Source organism: Phyllostomus discolor, chromosome 13 (assembly GCF_004126475.2).
Source record: "Phyllostomus discolor isolate MPI-MPIP mPhyDis1 chromosome 13, mPhyDis1.pri.v3, whole genome shotgun sequence".
Classification (NCBI taxonomy): Eukaryota; Metazoa; Chordata; class Mammalia; order Chiroptera; family Phyllostomidae; genus Phyllostomus; species Phyllostomus discolor.
In genome coordinates, this window is record NC_040915.2 from 21,710,698 (window position 1) to 21,730,144 (window position 19,447).

Below are 19,447 nucleotides of genomic sequence, written 5' to 3' on the forward strand. Positions count from 1 at the left end.
AGGCTCCGAACTAAATAAAGGAGCCTGCCCACGTTCTCATACCTAGAGAATGAAAGAGTAGGAACCAGAGCCGGGCTCCTCGCGCTTTTTAACCAGCCCCCGTTTCCGGTATTCCAAGGGCATGCCCACGCCCTCCCACCGCCGTGGGCATTCCAGGGCAGGGCTGCGGGCCTGCTGGAGGGCGTCCTTCCAGAGGGAGCACCCCTCTCCTGGAAGGTTCTTTTTGGGGGGAAAAAAATCACTCACTCACCTCTTACTGCGTCTTAGCTCTTGTGAGGCTCCAGGGAGAGAGGAGTGGAAATTCTCTTGGAAAAATGGGGACGTTGCAAGGCAGAGATTTTCCAGTCCCCCAGTCAAGTTTCACTGGGCAGGGCGCTGGGCCGGGAGAGGGCGTGATTTGCCTAAGATCACCACTGGTTGTTCTCCAGAGAGCTGCTCCGCCGGCGGAGAGGACCCTGGGGGTGTCTCTGGTGCCCCACCCTGTCATCGCCTCTGCCTCGGTCACAGGGAGACGAGCTGGCCAACACTGCCTCCTCCCTCCAAATTATAGCGTTTTACTCAAGGCAGACCACTCCTTGTGCCACCATCTCACACGCCGACAGCTTGGCTGCAACATCTCACAGCGAACTGGTAGCATCTGAGACAGATTTGTCTTGTCCCCTCCCTTATGTGGGACCCTTTCCAAGGTCCTGTGTGCAATTTCGAATTTGTAATTTTGTATTCTCGTCCTTAAAGAGTCCTTCTCCACCCCTCATCGCTACTATCCCAGCGACCTCCCCAGTGGCATAAGCTTCAGGCTCCACAGAGCCCGGCTACTGCTCTGGGCAGCATTGTTATTTTACTTTTACGGATGAGGAAACTGAGGCTCAGAGGGGTAATGAATAGTTTGTTCACGGTCACAGCTACTCCTTGGTAGACCCTGACCTCCCTTAGCCAGATCTTTCTATCTCTGAAGCCTGCAGCCTTGACCACTACCCTCACCCCTTGGTTTGAATCCTGGCCCTGCCTTTCAAGTTTCTTGCCCTGAACCCACTGAAACCCTCACTGAGGTTTGAGAAACGTCCTCTGTTCACTTGTCTGGGACCAGGACGTGGCAGTATTCCTGGTGTGGGGGCAGCGTCCTGTGGCCTGCTCCTTCGCAGCGCTGAAGTTCCCTAACTCCATTCTAAGCTCAGGGCTTATCCCACAGAAAGATCCTGCTCCTGCTCAGCCAAGAAGATGGGTAAAGTAGATTGTCAAGGAGCTTGAGATGTTTATATATGAGGCTAGTTCTTGCTTTCCTTTCTAGGTTGTGAGAAGAACTCTGAGCCAACCCTTAAACCTCTGGGGAAGAGCTGCTGGTGCATCAGAATTCAACTGGGTCCCTTTCCAGTGCCAGCTAAGAGGACACGTGCAGGGCACTGCCCGCTCACCTCCACCTGGCTGCGCCGCCCGTCGGGAGCTGGGCCTCCAGCATGAGTCCCTCTATACACTATACACGGCCCGGCATCTGTAGCTCTGCGTTCCGCTGCAGCTCTGCCGTGCTGTAGAGGCCTGGGGAAGGTACTGCTCCACTTGCCCCCTTGGGGAGTGGGCACTGGACCCTAGAGGGCTTCTGAGAGACTGAGGACACAGGAACTGTGCTTTTCACCCCCTGGGCCTCCTGGGGGTCGAGGCCCAGGCAGGGAGCATGCGGACAGCCTCCCCACTTGACATCCTCATAGAGTGGGGGGGAGGCAAATGGGGTTTAGGTAATCACGACAATCGTTTATGATCCTTTAAACAGAAGGCCTTGCTTCTTTCATTCTTTTATGACAGTTTGGAAAGTTGGTGTGCGTCAGAATCAGTTGTGGGGGGAGTGGAGCAGAGAGACCCTGACTCACTGAAGTAGAGAGAATGTGGGCCTTCGTGTTCTTGCCAAGTCCTCCAGGGGTTCCTGGCAAGCTCCGCTGATGCTCCCTGGGGCAGGAAGAATTGCCCCTCTTTAATAGACTAGAGAATCAAGGAGGATAGCCTGTGGGTCTTTGCAGCCTGGGGCTGATTACTGTGGCTCTGCCCCCTGCTGAGATACTGATGTCCCACGTGTACTGAGTCGGCTCTACGTGCCTTGCTCTAGACTAATCCTGACATTTCAGGGGTAGCCTCGGATTCCCCAGGGTAAGGATTCCGTCCTACAAGGCCTCCCCTTCCACTTCAGACGCCCACAGAAGAGCCCAGGCTCTTACCTGTGCTTCTGACCGACTGGCTATAGATGGAAGGCTCCAACAGCCCCTCCAACTCAGAACGCCCACCCCAAGTCCAGGTCGTTACCTGTGCTTCTGATCAATTGGCTGTGGATCAGAGGTTTGTATAACCCCCTCCTTGGGTTTGATGGGTTTGCTAGAACAGTTCACAGAACTCAGGGAGACATGCTACTTACGAGATCACTGGTTTATTGTAAAAAGATACAACCCAGGAACCGTCAGATGGAAGAGAAGTGTAGGGCCAGGCGGCTCCCTGCACCTACATGTGTTCACTGGCCCGGAAGCTCTCCACTTCCTGCCCTCCTGGGTTTGTATGGAGGCTTCGTTAGTCACAATTGATTAAGTCGTGGGCCACTTGTGATTGGTGCCACCTCCAGCCCCTCTCTCCTTCCCAGAGATCAGGACGGGAATGAAGTTTCCCTCTAAGTCCCGTGGTTGGTTCCATTGGCAGCCAACAACCAACTCCCATCCTTAGTGCCTCCCAAAAGTCACCTTCACTGATTAACATGGCTAAAGACCCTCTTGACACTTAGGAAATTCCAAGAGTTTTGGAAGCTGGGTGTTAGGAATTGTTGACAAAGACCAAATAGAAATGAGAAATATATTTTAGTCACGTGAATGGGCAAATAATTTATTTCTTATAATGGGCGGGGGTGGGGGGAGGGCAGCATGAATAATGCATCCGAGTACAGATCAGAAGATTATATTTGTTACAAATCCCAACACTGCAGTAAGGAACGCCCTGTTGTCACAAGCATTTCACAGATGAGTGTGGAGGAGAGACGGCTCCGTGACCCGACCGCTGAGTGATGCTGTGAGCCGGACCCCGGCCTGAAGGGAGGTTGTTTTCCACGGACCTCCCTGGGGGACTATGTTGATATTAATCACCTTGTGTTCTGATGCAAACCACACTACTCTATGGCCTCCAGGTATGGGCTGGGTGTGGCAAACACTCTGGTTGTCCTGGCCTGGTCAAGCATGAGAAGCAATTTCCCATACCTGGTAGCAGCCACATACTTGCACACATGCGTATTCCGCCCTGCCCCCCTTCCCTGTGTAATTCTCTGACACTGGCTAAGCGGTTCAGGGACCCACTTCATCTTGCAGTTGTCCAAGACACACCTCGTTTGTAAGTTTCCCTCGATAAACCACTAATTACCAGATTGGAGTGGCCAGCCTCTTTCTTTGTTTTTGTTTTTTTTTTCTGCCCTCTACTTAGGAAGGTGGATTTTCGGTCTGGGGGCCTTTCCCTGTGTCTGTGCATTGTAACAATTGGTGAGCCAGCCAGCAGCCCTATGAAATGGGTCTTGGGAAAGAGACATCAGTAGGGAAATCCTGAGCTGGCCTTCTATTTCTATGTGGGAGCAGTGTCCTGTATGTTTAGAGGCATGTGGGCCGCCAGGAGAGGATGGAGAAGCCCTGAAAACCCTGGCTAGTCTCATGCACCTGTTTAAGAGGTTGTGCATTGCACACTGTGGCAGGAAGGAAAGCGTGTGGCTGCAGCTGTGGGCTGACCTCTCTCATGGGTGGTTCAGCTGGCCACAGACACCCAGCTGGAGGCAGAAGCCAGTCGAGCAGAAACTGTCACTTGGCCTCACTGGGAGAGCACAAGCTGCCATGACCTAAGGTCAGAGCGTTTGTGACTCAGCCGGATTAGGATACAAAGCACTGGGATCCATAGGAAAGTGAGGACAGGGAGAAAGCGGACACTGCAGGAGGGGATGGCAGGACGGATGACACACCCCATGCCATCTGACCTTCGATTCTGAGGAAAGAAAAAGTGCAGCAGTAGCAATCGCCTCCCCAGGCAAGACAGCCTCCGGAGCAAGAGACTGGGGGTGAGGGAGCACACATCCGCCGAACTCTTTAACAGAGGCGCCGAGTTTCAGCAAAGACCAGGTAAAGGATCCCCACTGAGCTCACGTGGCCATGGGACAACAGGGGTGATGGTGTTTCCCTGACCATCAGGGGCCTGGGGCATGAGTAACATCATCGTGCGCCCTGGACTGTAACGGTCAGGAAAGTTGCCTCAATTCTGTCCCTTGGGTGCTCTCCCTACCACCCCTCCGAAAGGACCAGGTGTTCACTTCCCTAGCCCCAGAGAACACACCTGGCATTTACACCTTGCAAGGGCAGACTTTACAGACCTTTGTGGAAGAATTTCGCCTTCAAGGACAAGTAATTAATGCAGTGCTGAGAGGCAAGGCCAACTGGGAGCCTGTTAGTTTACTGCCACTGCAGAGAATGGTGATGGTTGAACAATGCCAACTACCAGGACGACACAGGCAACAGGGGAGACTGTCCAAGAACTCCACCGTGTGGTGTTGTATGCCCTGTTCACAATGCCTTTACCAGCTCATTGCAGCCAGTAGAAAGCCAGATGCCTCTGGGAGGATGACAGTAGACTGTGGAGAACTAACTAAAGCCGTGCCTCGTACTCATGCAGCTCTGCCTAATGCTCCCACCACATTAGGCCCGTCTGCAGATACCAGCAGCCTCTGGGGACATGCTGAGGGTCGGCAGGGCCGGCCCTCTGGTATGGGTTGCATACCAGAGCACAAGGTGGAAACTGGGAATTGTCAAGATTGCCTTGAATAATCACTTAAACACCGGAATGTGTTTAGAGGCTGTACAGGAGGAAAAACGGCACACGTGTCTCCTGGCTCTAGAATCTCACTTAAAAGTGCTGAGAGCCTCACTGCAGGGAGGCATGAGAGCGACCGAGACCTACAGGGAAGGCGGTGGAGCCACGTTTCCCATCTCAGCTCCTTCAGGGGCACCTATTCAATGAGTTGGACTATGGGGTGAAACTGCCTGCACTTTAGAAATGGTGTACTCTGCCCTGGCTGGTGTAGCTCAGTGGATTGAACCAAAGGGTCACTGGTTCGATTATTAGTCAGAGCACATGCCTGGGTTGCAGGCCAGGCATGCAACCCAGTTGGGGGATGCATGAGAAGTGACCACACATTGATGTTTCTCTTCCTCTCTTTCTCCCACCCTTCCCCTCTCTCTAAAAATAAATAAAGAAAATCTGAAAAAAAAAGAAGAAATAGTGTGCTCTCTCTTTTTCATAACTGAATGTGTATGAGGTCTGAGAATGTATGATGTGTATATTTGAAAAGCTGGCCTGGGTTTCAGGAGATCTGAGTCCTCACTGAGCCTTACTCACTAACTGTCTAGGTCGCCTTATTTCCCCGAAACCTCCTTTGCCTCCCCTGTACATTGAGGACATGCTCTGTATCTGCCAAAAGGCAGGGGTTGCATCTGATGGCCTCGGAAAGATGGTGATCGTGACGTGTTGACCATATAGGGCTCATTTTTTAAAAGCCAAAGGTAGGAAAAATGAAAGTGCTTCTTCATGGACATAAGACAGAGAAAAGGTTAATAATTGTCAGCGCAATGCTCAAAAAGCCTTTAATGACATCCCATTGCCTACAGGAAAGAGTTCCAAACTTGAGCCCGGGGTTCAAAGCCCACTGAATTTCAAGTCCACTTTCCTGCCATCTCGTCTCACAACAGTCCCTCCCTCAGTCTTCGCCCCATGTGCTCAGCATCACACCGCACCAACCAGGCCGTCAGAGCCATCCCCCGAGCACACCGTACACCTTCGCAATCAATGCCTGTTGCATGAGCAGCTCCCTCTGCCCAGAATGTCCTTTTCCTCTCTTGGTAATCGCTCACACTCCTGCTCAAAGCTGTTCAGGTCTCAGAGGCTCCTGCGATGCTTCTCTGTTCTCTGCTCACAGTCCCTTCTCCTTCTTTTGCATTCCTGCCACACTGGGTCACCACCAGGTTCCAGATGGAATATAATTGGTGGTGTGTGAGGTGAGGGAAGGGGTCCAACCATGTCAGGATTCCTTGACCCGGTTCTCTGTCTTGCAGGTGGTAGACGGGGCTGCAACAAAACCAAATCAGACGTGTGTGTAAACCACTCAGTGCAGGGGGAACATTCAATACATACCTGCTGTTCTTTCCTCTCCTTCTTCTTAATGATCAGTGTGAGTTACTCAGAAAACTAAGTTACCGCCTTATATTTTTCTAAATATCTATTGTTTATACAGTAGATTAAGAATGTGAATTTCTGTTCTTTGGGGCCATAGAGTTAAGCTAAGCCAGCCCCACCTGCATGTCATCCTTCTGGCTCTGAGGCCTGAGCTCACCACCAGCAGCTGGAGAGGTTTCGGATGGTGCTTGCACAGGTGGTGGGCCCAGAAATTTAAGGTAGCCCAAGGCCCCAAGACCTCTGTACAGGGTGGTGACCACAAGCATCCCCCTGCACAGGATGACTGGAAACTGGGCAGGGTCTCGCATCTTGTCTTCCAGAGGCAAAACATGCGAATGGAATGGCCATAATTACACAGAGGTCCCCATTTATGTAGAGACCCCCTTTACCCATTGTTTATTATTCTAAATGCATGCATCTCATCCATCACAAAGCGTGAGAGGAAAAAACTCCAAACTCCAAAACACAGCACCTCTAAGTACAAGGAATTATACCAATATCAGTATATTGATAATATGAATTATATCAGTAATACGGACATACATCAATAATAATTACAACAAGATCAGTTACAGAAACGACTTCAAAGTGCTCTAGTCCAGCCATCCATACTTGAGTATCCTATTCCATGCTCAGGACAGGCTCTTCTGCTGAGCAGCTTTTGACCATGGATGAAGGTGACTGCTGCTGTTGATTGATGTGACGGAAAATCACAGTTAAAATGTACAGGCTTGTCTTCAAAGGAGTTGTGCTTCTGAGCTCAGACCACCAGGGGGAGCTCCAACCCTAATTTCAGGCCTGGGAGGTGTCCTTCCAGCAGTAATGAAGGTGTGCATAATTTTGGATTCCTTTGGCTTGGGTGGGTGGGGGTGAGGACTAGAGGGAAGAGTACCATACACACTGGAATAAGCAATAGCTCCTAACCAAAGGATGGAATCGGAATATAAATTGTACTGGCACCAGGACTGAAGAAACCTGCTTCCTTATTTGTGGTATGATTTAGTAGTCTAGAAAAATATGTACTCATCCTTTATTCCAGCTCCAACTACCTGTGATTCTGTGTCTCATATCAGCTCTGTTGGGGACATCACCTCTGAATAATGGTCCAGCCAACCCTGTCCCCTGGGAAGGCCAATCATCCCCCGGTTGAGAACCACCGCTCTGGATTCTATACTTGTACCGACTAAACTCTGCTTCTTCTCAAGGAAGCACTGAGTTCTCACCAGTAGTTTTACACCACGTGGCATAACAAGGGAGCGATTACTGGCCCAATTTAAAAGCATGACTTACCCAGGGTCACATGGCCTATGAGTTGCAAACGTAGACTCTGCCCAGTCTTTATCCCTGATGTCTTTTTTCTTTCTTCAAGTCTTGCCATGGATGTCCACGGGATCAGCTCCTCAGAAACCCTCCCCTCATATTTCTTAAGTGACCTGGCCCCTCTGTATCAGTTATGGTTTCTACTGATGTTTTCCCTAATTATAGTTGTTTGGTTCATGGGTGGCACCTGACCCAAGGTGAACCAATGAATGCCTTCCCTGGATTTTTTGGAAACAGAGCATCAGCTTGGTCTCTGGTGCCTAAAATGCTAAAATGTAAAACGCAAGAGCCCTAGACAGAGCGGGCTGGCATCAAGAGAAAGAAATGAAGGCAATGCATGAGCACTGGAATGAGCAGAGACACTGGAACCCTGACGGCCCTGACTCCTGGGTTTATGCTCCTCCTAAAGCCTGCCTCCCTCAGGATCCCTCTGGGGACTTGGCTGTCCCGTGAACGTTCTCAGGATCTTTCTCATGCAGTCTCCTCTTGTTCAGCGGTTACTTCAACTTGAGTTGAACCAGAGTCCTCATTAGAAGTTCCATCACTGTGACCTCCTGGTGCAAGGGCAGCACATCTGATTTCAGAGAAGTTCTTCTCACCCCCCAACAAAATACCTACTTGTTGGGTAACAAACAAAAACAACAGCCAAAAAAAAAACCCCACAAACAAACAAGAACCCTTCTTAATATCAGTCATATGCTCCTAAAAATTTGATGATTTGTTCAAGCACATTAACTGATAAGTTCCTATTATTTTAAATAGAAAAAAAAAGGTCACAGGGCACATCAATCCCAAATACATAGCAATAACAAATGAGTTTGTGTACACTTTTAAAACGTGATTAGATGACTTTTTAAAACATGTATTATTAATTGATTATAAATGCAATATGTGCTCATTGGGACGTATTAAAGGAAATATAGCAAGGATAAAAATGACCTTCCACAAACCCGCACTCAGGGTACAGCGCGCTTCTACTTGGGACTTACCGCGCATGCTCCGAGGCCAACACCCCGCCCAGTTCCCGTTTCGCGTCTCCAGCCCCCAAGGAACACAGTCCTTCTTGCAGTGGCAGCAATCGGTCGCCAGGGGGTGCTGCGCAGCCGCGTCCTGGAGCACCGCGAGAGGGGAGGGGCTGCGGCTCGCGGGAGCTTCCGACCCCTGCTTCTGGTTTGGGCGCCTGGGTCACGTGGCGAGGCCCGGAAGCGGCTGCGGGGTAGCTCTGGGAGATGGGGAGACCTCCGCGCTGAGGCGGGGTGAGGTGCACTGCACTGACGCCGGGTCCCAGCCGGAGTCCCAGCCTTAGCCGAGCCGGAGCCGGAGCCGGAGCCGGAGCCGGAACCGGAACCCGAGCGGTGAGTCCGCGCGCTGCCAGGCTGTGGCTGGGGAGGCCAGCCCGCGCCTTCCTCGGGGCGCCGCGGATGCTCAGGGTCCGGCACCGGCCGCCTGGGATGCGGCTCCGAGTCTCCCGGGCTCCCCGGCCGCAGCGGCGGTACCCCGCGGCCACCCCTCCTGGGAGGAGGCGACCCCGAGACTCCCTTGTCCACCACGCTCTCCCCCTTGACCTACCCGTCCTATTTGACAGGTGGGGGAACTCAGGTCCCGAGAGGGGAAACGTCACCCAGACGGCTAGCCGGGGCGCCTGACACGCTTCCGAAAGGAGTCCGGCCATCGCCGGCTGGTCGCCGGCAAGTCACCGGCCCTGTGTGGGAGCTGCTCGGTGGGGACCCGCTAATTGTGGGTCTTCGGGTCATAGAATACCAGCCAGACCTGCAGGGACTTTGGAAATCATCTGCTGCTCCAACCCGCGGCGCCCCCATCCCAGCGCAGTCGGGGAAGTCGAGGCCCAGGAAGGGGCAGGGTTTGCCTAAGGCCACCCAGGGAGCGAGTCGCAGCGCCGCGCCTGGGAGCCCGGTCTCCCTGAGTTCAGCAGCAGTTACCTGTCCACCGCACCGTCTCCTGCAGAAAACTTGACACGTGGAAGGCACCCTCTCCCGGGCCCCTTCTCTCTTATTCCTCTCCTTGTTTTCCGCTCTCCGTTCTCCTCCGCCCCGTTGGGTTGCCTCTGGGCGTGGTTCCCTGCTTGGTGTGGACGATTTTTTTCTGCGAACTCATCATTCTGTAGGTTTTGTTTCCAGCCGTCCTGCGATTTGGTCGTAAATCCTGCCAAAATAGGACCTGGGAGTCGGAGTGAGCTCCCGGCTGAGGTGGTGGAGAGCCCTGGCGTTAACGCGGAGCGCACGCAGATGGTTGCTGTTTTTTTCCCCGTGGCTGGTCCGATTCGGGGATGGTGATGATTTCAGTGGATGTTTTGCCGCTGTTTGAAGCTTGCCGAAATGAGATGACAGCGCAGTGTAATGGAAAGAACCGAGATTGGGAAAGCTCTTGTTCTCGCTCTGACACTCGGCGCTGCAACCTTGGGTGACCCGGGTCCGCGCTTGGATTTAGGTTTCCCAGCCCGTACAAGAGATAGGGTCGAATCCCCCAGGGCCTCTTCTGCCCTGACAGGCTCTGCGTCGAGGTCTGCTTTCTAATCAGAGTTTCTTCTCTCCGGTACACATTAGTGCCTGCCTTGCAAAAGACTTGTCCAGCAAGCAGTTTCCCTACTTCTTTCTTTCCAGGTTGCCATGAAATCCTCCCCGTCTTTCTTCCTGTCTCTGCGCTGTGGCCAAGCTAAACGAAGACGGCAGAAAATGAGTTCGACTGTCTCTTTTTATTATTTAAATATGATCAAGGACCTCTTTGACTCTTGTCAGGAGACCAGTCGACAGTAATCAGCTTGGACATGCAGAGCACATGCTCTTTAACGATGTTCTTGAAGTCAGGAAGTAAGGGGACTCGAAAGGCTTGGCCGTTCGCTCCGTGTCGGAGACCAGCTGTCTGGGGTGGAGGCTGTGTGCCGCGGAGGCTGCTCTGGTGACGGCATTACGTCCCTCTCCCTTTGTTTTCTGATTGTGCCGTTTGCAATGGCCTGCTCTCGGGTTCTTGTTTTCCCCTGACTGGCCAGTCGGCCTCATCCTTGTGGCAGTTTGAAGTGCTCAGAGCTGTCTTCTTCTATTTTAAAGGTGGTATAAGGAGGTGGATTCATTTCTTTTGCAACAGTCCAGAGATGACAACCAGGACCAGTGGCTGGAAGTGCCATATGGGAAGTGGTTTTTGGGTGACCCTAAGAACTTTCAGAGAATTAGCATTTTCTCGCATTGCAGCACAGTGCATGGAGGGCCCTGTCACCAGAGCTAATAGTCACTCACTGGTCGATTACTTTTGGGGATGTTGTGGATTATTGTGTATTGTGGGTGGAGTGTTGGAGTCAAGTTTTAACTTTTCTTCCAGTTCAGAGGTTCTGTACAGCTCTAGGGCTGAACTAGTTAGCATGTGGGATATGTGGTAGAACAGATAGGTGCCCACTTTGGGGAACGCTTCACTTTCCCCCTCGCTTCAGATAGCTATTCTCATGTTAAGTGCTTTTTCGTTTCTCTCTTTAATCCCCCCTTTCCCTGCCAGTGAGTATCTCTTCTTTAAATTCTCCTGTCTTCAAGGGTTAGAGGCTGAAGAGTCATTGCTGTTAACACATTTCTTCTTCCCATCTCGACCTGAAGCAAGATCCTGGAACTGGGTTGAGTCAATAGACTTTGGGGCCTACTTTTGGAATTTTTTTTTAATCCTCACTTGAGGACATGCTCATTGGTTTTAGAGAGAGGGGGAGAGAGGGAGAAAATTAGGGAGGGAGGGAAAGAGGGACACAGGGAAACAGAAACCTCGATGTGAGAGAGAAACATTGATTGGTTGCCTTTCATACATGCCCTGACCTGGGATCAACCCCGCAACCCAGGTTGCCCTGACCCAGAAATTGAACCTGCGATCTTTCAGTGTATGGGGTGATGATTCAGCCAACTGAGCCACATCAGCCAAGGCTTTGGGGTCTACTTGGTAGACTGGTCCTGATAACACCTTCCAGAAGTGGGTGACTAACTAACCACTAACACCTAGCTTTGCTCTTTGTTGAATAGGAGAAATTCATACTGAGTCTGTTTCCTTCAGCCCGGGCCTGAGAGGAATCCTGAGCCTCCTTCCTTTGGCCAGGCCTCACTGGCTGGGTCTGAGCACAGAAATCCAGCCTGTGTTGGACGGGTGTGGGACCTGGTGGACGGGGCATTGTGAGTGTACCAAAAGGGAAGCCACGTGCTGCTGCATTTGGTGCGGTCTCTTCTTTTATTTCCCAAACATTTCCCTTGGAAGCCTTGATACCCAGGGCCAGTTCTCAATGACCCTCTCTAGTCAGAAAGACTCCTCTGTGCTTCCCTTTTCCATGAAATTCACAAATCTGTCTGCCTGGGTTTGTAGGATGCTCATGGCACACAGATCACCATTCTCATGTTGGGGACCTGGCTCAGCACTCCAGAGTGATGGAATGGAGGAACTATGGCAGTGCTTAATTTATAAAGTGAACTTTCTGACGCCCTGTCCTTGAACTTCTCTGCAGTAATCGTTACAATTGCTACCATTAATGAGGGTCCATTAGGGACCAAGCAACATATCACATCTTTTCTTTCTACCTTTATAACAGTATTGTTATGTAGGTATTATTAACAACATTTTTCAGATGAGGAAACTGAGACAAAGGGAGATTAATTTGCTCAAGGTCACCAAACTAAGCTCTGAACTCATGTACTTTTTATTATGCAGAATTCCCTCAGCAGACCCAATCCTGTCTAGTTTTTGATCTGAGGGAGATTTTGGAGAGGGTAGATCATTTATGGTATGGTAGAAAACACTGGACCCGGAATCTGGTGTGCTGGATTCTAATCCCAGATCTTTATCCAGCTGGGGTTTTGGTTTTCTCACGTCTAAATGGGACTCTGGAGCCCAGTCTTCTGTAAATCACACCTGGTCCTAACCCTCAGTGATTTTTATGACCGTGGGTAAAAAGCAAGTGCATTTGCCTAGTCAGCTCCTTCTGTACAGAGCCCGCTGAGCTCAGCAGCTGTCTGGTGACTGCCCTCACACCAGCCTCTTTCAGGCAGGAGTCTGTTTGTGGAATGTACTTCTGTCATAGGTTAGATGGAGTCCTATCTGATGCTCTTTAAAAATAAATCATGTGGCAAAGAGGTCCACTCTAAGACACATCAGAATTATAATGCCAAAGGTTAAAAATCAAGAGAGGATCTTAAAAGCAGCAAGAGAAAGGAAGTTAGTTAGTTACAGGGTAGTTCCCATAAGACTATCAGCTGATTTCTCAAAAGAAAGTTTGCAGGCTAGAAGGATTGGCAAGAAATATTCAAAGTCATGAAAAGCAGGGGCCTACAGCCACAATTGCTCTAACCAGCAAAGTTATCATTTAAAATCAAAGGGCAGAAAAAGATCTTCCCAGACAGGAAAAAACTAAAGGAGTTTGTCATCAGCAAAGCATTATTATATGAAATGTTAAAGGGACTTACTTAAGTAAAAGAAGAAGATCAAAACTCTGAACAATAAAATGGCAAAAAAAAAAACATAACTATCAACAATTGAATCTAAAAAGACAAACTAAGCAACCAAGAAGAATAGAAACAGAATCATGGATATGGAGAACGTTTTGATGGGTGCCAGATGGGAGGGGCTGTGGGGGATGGGTGAAGAGGTGAGGGGATTAAGAAGTACAAATAGATAGTTTCAGAATAGCCATGGGGATGTAAAGTACAGTATAGAATATAGCAGCCAAAGAATTTACAAGCATCACCCACAGACATGAACAATGGTGGGGGGGACTGCCTGAGGGAGTGGGAGGTGCTGGGCGGACAGGGGCAAGGGAAAAAAATCAGGACAATTTAATAGCATAATCAGTAACATACAATTAAACATAAAATCTTTTAAGAAGTAAAAATAAATCATTTGGCAGTCAGAAATTTTCACTTTTCTCACTGTAGATTACTGCATGTAGCAGCACAGTCTGTATCCTTGTTCATGTCTTTGAATTCCAGGAAGAGAGAAGAGAAAATGCATCTAGAGAATTTGCTACTTCCCTGGGTTCCAAAGACCAACCCAGAGTAATAGTTTCAGAGTCACGGGTGGCAGGCGCCTTTAGTCTGCACATGGCGCCAACCCGTGAACTCTGGTAGGAGGTGTGGTATGGGGTGTATCCATCGGGATGAGACGTAGTTGTGTTTAGTGCTTTATATAAATCTACTTGTAACCAAGATAATCTGGTTCATTAAAAATAAAATGATCAGTTGGAGTCAGGAATTTGAGATTTTTTTAGCAGTTTTATTGAGATATAATTCACATATCGTTCAATCATTTAAAGTGTGCAATTCAATGGCTTTTAGTATATTCACAGAGCTGTGTAACCAAAACCATACTCACTTTTAGAAATTGTCTCCCTAACCATTACCCCTCAATCACTCCCAACTCCCTACCCTAAACTCTGGGCAACTACTAATCTTTCTGTCTGATTCCCCTCTCGAGACTTTCACATGAACAAAATCATTCAATATATGGCCCACGGTGGTTGACTTTGTTTGATGAGAGTGATCTCTTCAAGGTTCATCCATGTTGTAGCATGTGTCAGTATTTCATTTTTTGTTGTTGTTGAATAATTCTGTTGTATGGAGATACAGTATTTCCATTTATCAGGTTATTTCCATTTTTTGACCATTGGGGATAATGCTGCTATGAACATTTGTGTACAAGTTTTTCTGTGGACATATGTTTTCACTTTAATGTGTACTTAGGAATGGAATTGCTGGGTCATGTGGTGAATATGTGTAGCTTTTTGAGGAACTGCCACGTGTTTTCCAAACAACTGCACCATTTCACATCCCCACCAGCAGGACAAGAGGGCACCAGTTTCTCCACATCCTTGCCAGTGCTTGTAATCAGTCTTTATTTTAGCCATCATGATGTGTGTGAAGTGGCATCTCATTGTGGCTTCTGATGTGCATTTACCTGGTGGCTAATGACATTGAATATCTTTTCATGTGATTATTATCTATTTTCACATCGTTGGTGAAATATCTATTCAGATCCTTTATCCATTTTTATTTGGGTCGTCTATTTATTATTGAGTTATAATAGTTCTTTATATGTTCTGGATACAAGTCCCTTATCAAAAATATGGTTTACAGAAATTTCCTTGCATTCTGTGACCCATCTTTCACTTTTTTGATGGTGTCCTTTGAGACACCAACAAGAAAGTATGCTCTTGTATGCACTTTCCTGTTTAATTTTGATGTCTAACTTACCATTTTTTTTTTTTGCTTTTGCTGTCATATGTAAGAAGCCATTGCTTAATCCAGTATCATGAAGATTTATGCCTATGTTTTCTTCTAAGAGTTTTATAGTTTTAGCCCCTACATGTAGGTCTTTGATCCATTCTGATTTAATTTTTGCATATGATGTGTGGTAGAGTTCCAGTTCACTCTCTTGCGTGTCAGGATTCAGTTGTCCCAGCACCCGTTGTTGGAAAGGCTGTTCTTTCCCCGTTGAACTGCCTGGGCGCCCTTGCCGCAAGACTGTAGGTGTGAGACTCTTGGTTCTGTTTCGGCTGATCTATGATGTCTGTTCTTACGCCAGGACTGTATTGTCTTGGTTACTATAGCTTTGTACTGAGTTTTGAAATTGGAAAGTCTTCCAGCTTTGTCTTCTTTTCTGAAATTGTTTTGGTTAATCTGGGCTTCTTGAGTTACTATATGAATTTTAGAATCACTTTGTTAATTTCTATAAAAAGGCAGCTGGGATTTTGATAGGGATTCCATTGAATCTGTAGATCAATTTAGGGAGTATTACCACCTTAACAATATTAAATCTTCTGATCCATGAATACCGGGATTTTTTTTTCATTTATTTAGGTCTTCTTTAATTTCTTTTGATAGTGTTTTGTAGTTTTCATGTAAAAGTCTTACACCTACTTGGCTCAGTTTCTTCCTAAGTATTTCATTCTCTTTGATGCTATAGTAAATGGAACTTTTTTCAATTTAATTTTAAGATTGTTCATTGCAAATGAATAGACATACAACTGCTTTTTGTATATTGACCTTGCATCTGCAACTTTGCTGAACTTATTAATTCTGATAATTTTTAGAGGATAATTTTCTATGTGTTTACAAGCTTCCTTAGAAGTATTGCTTAGCTTTTGGCAGTGAAGCTAACTAACACTTTGGTATTCCCTCTTCCTCCCTCCTCCTCTGTCTCCTCCCTGACCCTCCCATGTGCCCTGAAAGAGACCTACTAACAAGTACAAATGGATTCTCTCTCCTTGGAAGTGACCTTGTTTATTTTTCTGAATTGGGAGTAGAGTCCAATGAGTAAATTCTTAAGTAGCCATCTTGAGAACATTTTAGTATTTTCTAAAGTGCATTTAGGATTTTCAAAAATATGAATCTGATAGGTGGGGAAAAGATACTCTTAGAGTTTTTATTATCAGTGGTCTTCACTGGAAATTAAGGAGATGTAAAAAAAAACAAAACAAGTATAAGGAGCCACCCCTCCATCTAAAAGAGCAAAACTAAAAGTGATAAAATCCAACATTGGCAGGATTATGCAGAGACAGTCATGTCCATATACTGTTAATGACAGTGTCGTTTGTGTGGTAAGAACCATAAAAGAGCCTGTTCACCTAGTTCAACATTCAAGGATATGACTCAGAAATGAAGACCTGTTCATATGAAATCATTTTAGCTGTGTTATGAGCTCGTTATTCAGAAAGAAAGAAAGAAAGCAAGCCCCACATCTCACTAGTGAAGCAAAGGGACTTGACTTTGGGTGGTGAGTGTACGATGCAGTGTGCGGATGATGGGGTATAGAGTTGTACACTTGAAACCCATATGGTTTTGTAAACCAGTGTCACCTCAACGCATTCAATAAAAAAGAAGTAAAATTGATGATTATATATGTGAGAGTGCTTTACAATTTGTAAAACAGGTTATAAAAATGTTTTTTAGCCCTGGCAGGGTAGCTCAGTTGGTTAGAGGATTGTCTTCTGTGCCAAGTTTGCAGATTGGATCCTCGGTCGGGGCGCACACAAGAACCACCAGTGAATGCATGAATGAGTGGGCGACATGCCTTTCCCTCTTTCTCTCGCTCCTTCTCTCTCCTTCCCTCCCTTCCTGTCTCTCTGAAATGGATAAAATTTTTTAAAAATTTGCTATAATTATTATTGCTATTATCCTAAGGTATATATCAGTTTCCACCAATATGCAAATCAAATGTAATAAGAAGAAGAAGAGAAAGAAGAAGCACCTTGAAAGCGCAAACAAAAACCCTTCCACATGGCAGGCATGGGCGATTGCAGCAGTAGACTTGGAAACCAGTTTTCGTCAAAGGGAGGCCAGGGGCAGCATGACCTTGAAGGCCAGCACTCAGTGGGGACAGCTAGAAAGGAAGAGGAGGAGGACTTAGTTGTCAGAAGGAACTTCAGGGAGTGACTGTACCCGCCCTCTATCGAACTTGGACCCCTACAGAACAGCTCTGAGAAAGGTTTCTGCTTGGCCTTTTCCAGGGATGGGGAACACACTCTCTCCCAGAGCGAACCATTCCATCTGGACAACTCGTTTTGATAGAAGGTTCTTCCTTATGTCGAGCCAAAGCCCTGCCTCCCTTTACGTTCCACCTACTCATCCTCTTTCTGACTGACCTTTGAAGCCCCACAGAGTGAGTCTTATCCCTAGGACAGCATTTAAAGGCAGTTTGTATACCTCCCAAGTTGCCAGGTCTCCAGGTTGAGCCTTCTCAGTGCTTCCCACCATTCCTTACTTAGTTGGCGGCCATCCCTTTCCTGATCCTGGTGCTGACCCCTGGCTGTGCCATAGTTTGCCATCGTTGTCTTTATCGTGTGCTACCTGGAACAGAACACCATGTGTCGCAGAACTGCCCAGTGATATGTGCCATCTACCTGGGGTCTCATCCTAGTGCAGCCTAGGATTGCACTGGCCTTTTTAGCATCTATTCTTATATATCATTGACTTCTGTTACACTTATCAACTGAAACCCATATCTAGCATTTTTTTCCTTTTCAACATTCACAGGGTTGCCAAGCCACATCTCCCACATCCTGCTGTTGTTTCTTGGACTTTAGATCTATAGATGTCAGCTTCTCTTTGAGCAGTTTTTGTTTTTAGCAATAATCTGCTGTGGGTGTGGGTAACTTCAGCTTTTATACACAATATAAAGAGGCACCTTTACAGTGTTTGAAGTGAATTGAGCATCTATACCGAGTAAGCAACAGAGTGCTTTCTTAGTTCCTGGGGAGGGACCGGGGAGCTTGTCAGTCCCTGTGTGCGGTCCCTTCTTCCTCAGTAACATGCGGGATTCACTTGGAGGGCTCTGCTCCTCAGACGCTTTCAGTATGTTGGAAGAGACTAGTAATTAGCTGTTGTTTGCATAAATAATTACAGTCGTTGATTCCTGGAATATTAGAGCTAGAGAGTTGCTGAGAGAGATTTTAGTTCACCGTCTCCCCCCTTTGCATGTTTGGAACAGAGATCTTAGACATACAGAGAGAACTGTTTGAGTTACTAAGCAAACTGGTGGTAGAGGCAGCTTTAGAACCCAGGTCTTCTGAGTTCCATATAAATTAGCTTATTAACTTTTGTCTGAATGGTAGCTTTCCACTACTTCATAATTTTTCTCCTTGGCCCCTTCATGAGTTTAACTGCCCCACAGCTAGCTGACTTTCTTGAATTCCTCCTGCATGTGAGTGGTTGACACCCTCTTAGGTACTTAGCAGAGAAGCTGGGCAGGGCCCTCTCTGGGACTTCCAAGCCCTTTGCTGACGTTCTACCAAGTACTTTCCTTGTGAGGTGACATGGGGTCCCACCTCCATTATAGCTGGTGGGAGAAAACGAGGTCACCCTGGGTCACTCAGGTGCCAGGGTGGGGGCAGTTTCCGAAAAGCCCCCTGGGACCGGACCTGCGGGAGCACTCAGCACAGAGCTGTCCTCTGACAGCTAGCTTTGGGTGTTAGGTGGATGGCATGTTGCGGTGGCCACGGGAGGTCTGTCTCCTCACAGGTCCCTGAGACAGCACGTCAGGCGCAGGGCGGGCAGCCAGCCTCAGGCTGGGGCTTAGGAGCGGGCAGTTGTGCTAGTCTGGCACGTGTCAGAGAGGTTTTTATTTGTCATTTGTAATGTTTGTGTACATTTTTCCTCACTCGATTGCAGATCGAGTGCAGAGGAGGGCAGAAAGCTGAGTCTCATTTCATCACAGTGTTCCCTCGCTGCCGCTGGCACTGTGTTCGGTGTACGTTTCCAGATTCAGGCGCCGTCAGGAGGCCTGTGTACTGCTTCGCTGCTGCCTGCATGGAGCGGAGCGGGCCCCTTCATCTTTTGGGGGGGTTGATTCTTCTCCTGTAAAACAAGCAGTTAGAGTGACTTCTGAAGGCTCTTTTTAGCAACCGTCTCTAGGATTCTGGGGGCCTATACAACTCCCAAAATGGATCTTTATTGTGTATCTTAAAGAAGTCGTTCTCCCTTCTGTAGTTGTTACTGAGAAAGTCTACCCAAGGGATACCACCCTCACCATCCTTCCCCAGCACACAACAGGAAGGGCTGCTTCTTTCACCATCTTTTAAAAATTGGCAAATCTGTGAAAATAAAAAGGGAGAGAGGCTGTGGACGGGAGCTGTTGAGACAAGAGCCAGTGGTGAACACCTCGCACGCTCCTGGTCTTCCTCTGTTCTTTCAGCTGCCATTTCTCAACAGTCAGGCTTGGTTGCAAGAAAAGAGTCCCAGGGTCAGGGTGGGAGTCACTGTTGAGCTCTTAAGAGTACAGGAGAGGCCAGAGGCAATGGCAGAGATAAGGAGAAAGTCAATTGCGGCTCTGGGATCTGCTGGGGAATTTGAGCAGAACTGGATGATCTGGCCATCTCTTCTAATATAGAAGAAAAATAGGATATAGTTAAGAAGATTCAAGTTCCCGTCTTCTGAGA

General features: G+C 48.0%; 1 protein-coding gene and 1 long non-coding RNA gene across 4 annotated transcripts in view; one reads left to right on the top strand and one right to left on the bottom strand.

The window, feature by feature from the left end:
* Positions 1-5,587: 5,587 nt before the first annotated feature.
* LOC118498005 lies at positions 5,588-6,881 on the bottom strand. Its single transcript, XR_004900525.1, has 2 exons — positions 6,386-6,881; positions 5,588-6,117 (listed from the first exon to the last, which is right to left on the bottom strand). It is a non-coding gene; the product is annotated as an uncharacterized LOC118498005 (long non-coding RNA).
* Positions 6,882-8,168: 1,287 nt separating this feature from the next.
* The window catches only part of SLC36A1 (solute carrier family 36 member 1), a 45,491-nt gene continuing 34,212 nt past the window's right edge, over positions 8,169-19,447 (top strand). Inside the window, exon 1 of one of the 3 annotated variants that reach the window (XM_028528322.2) lies at positions 8,169-8,900. The gene's annotated coding sequence lies outside the window, so the exon portion shown is untranslated. Of the gene's footprint in view, positions 8,901-8,938; positions 9,131-16,715; positions 17,736-19,447 lie in introns of those variants that run through there. The other 2 variants (XM_036014537.1, XM_036014538.1) reach the window with 2 other exon arrangements.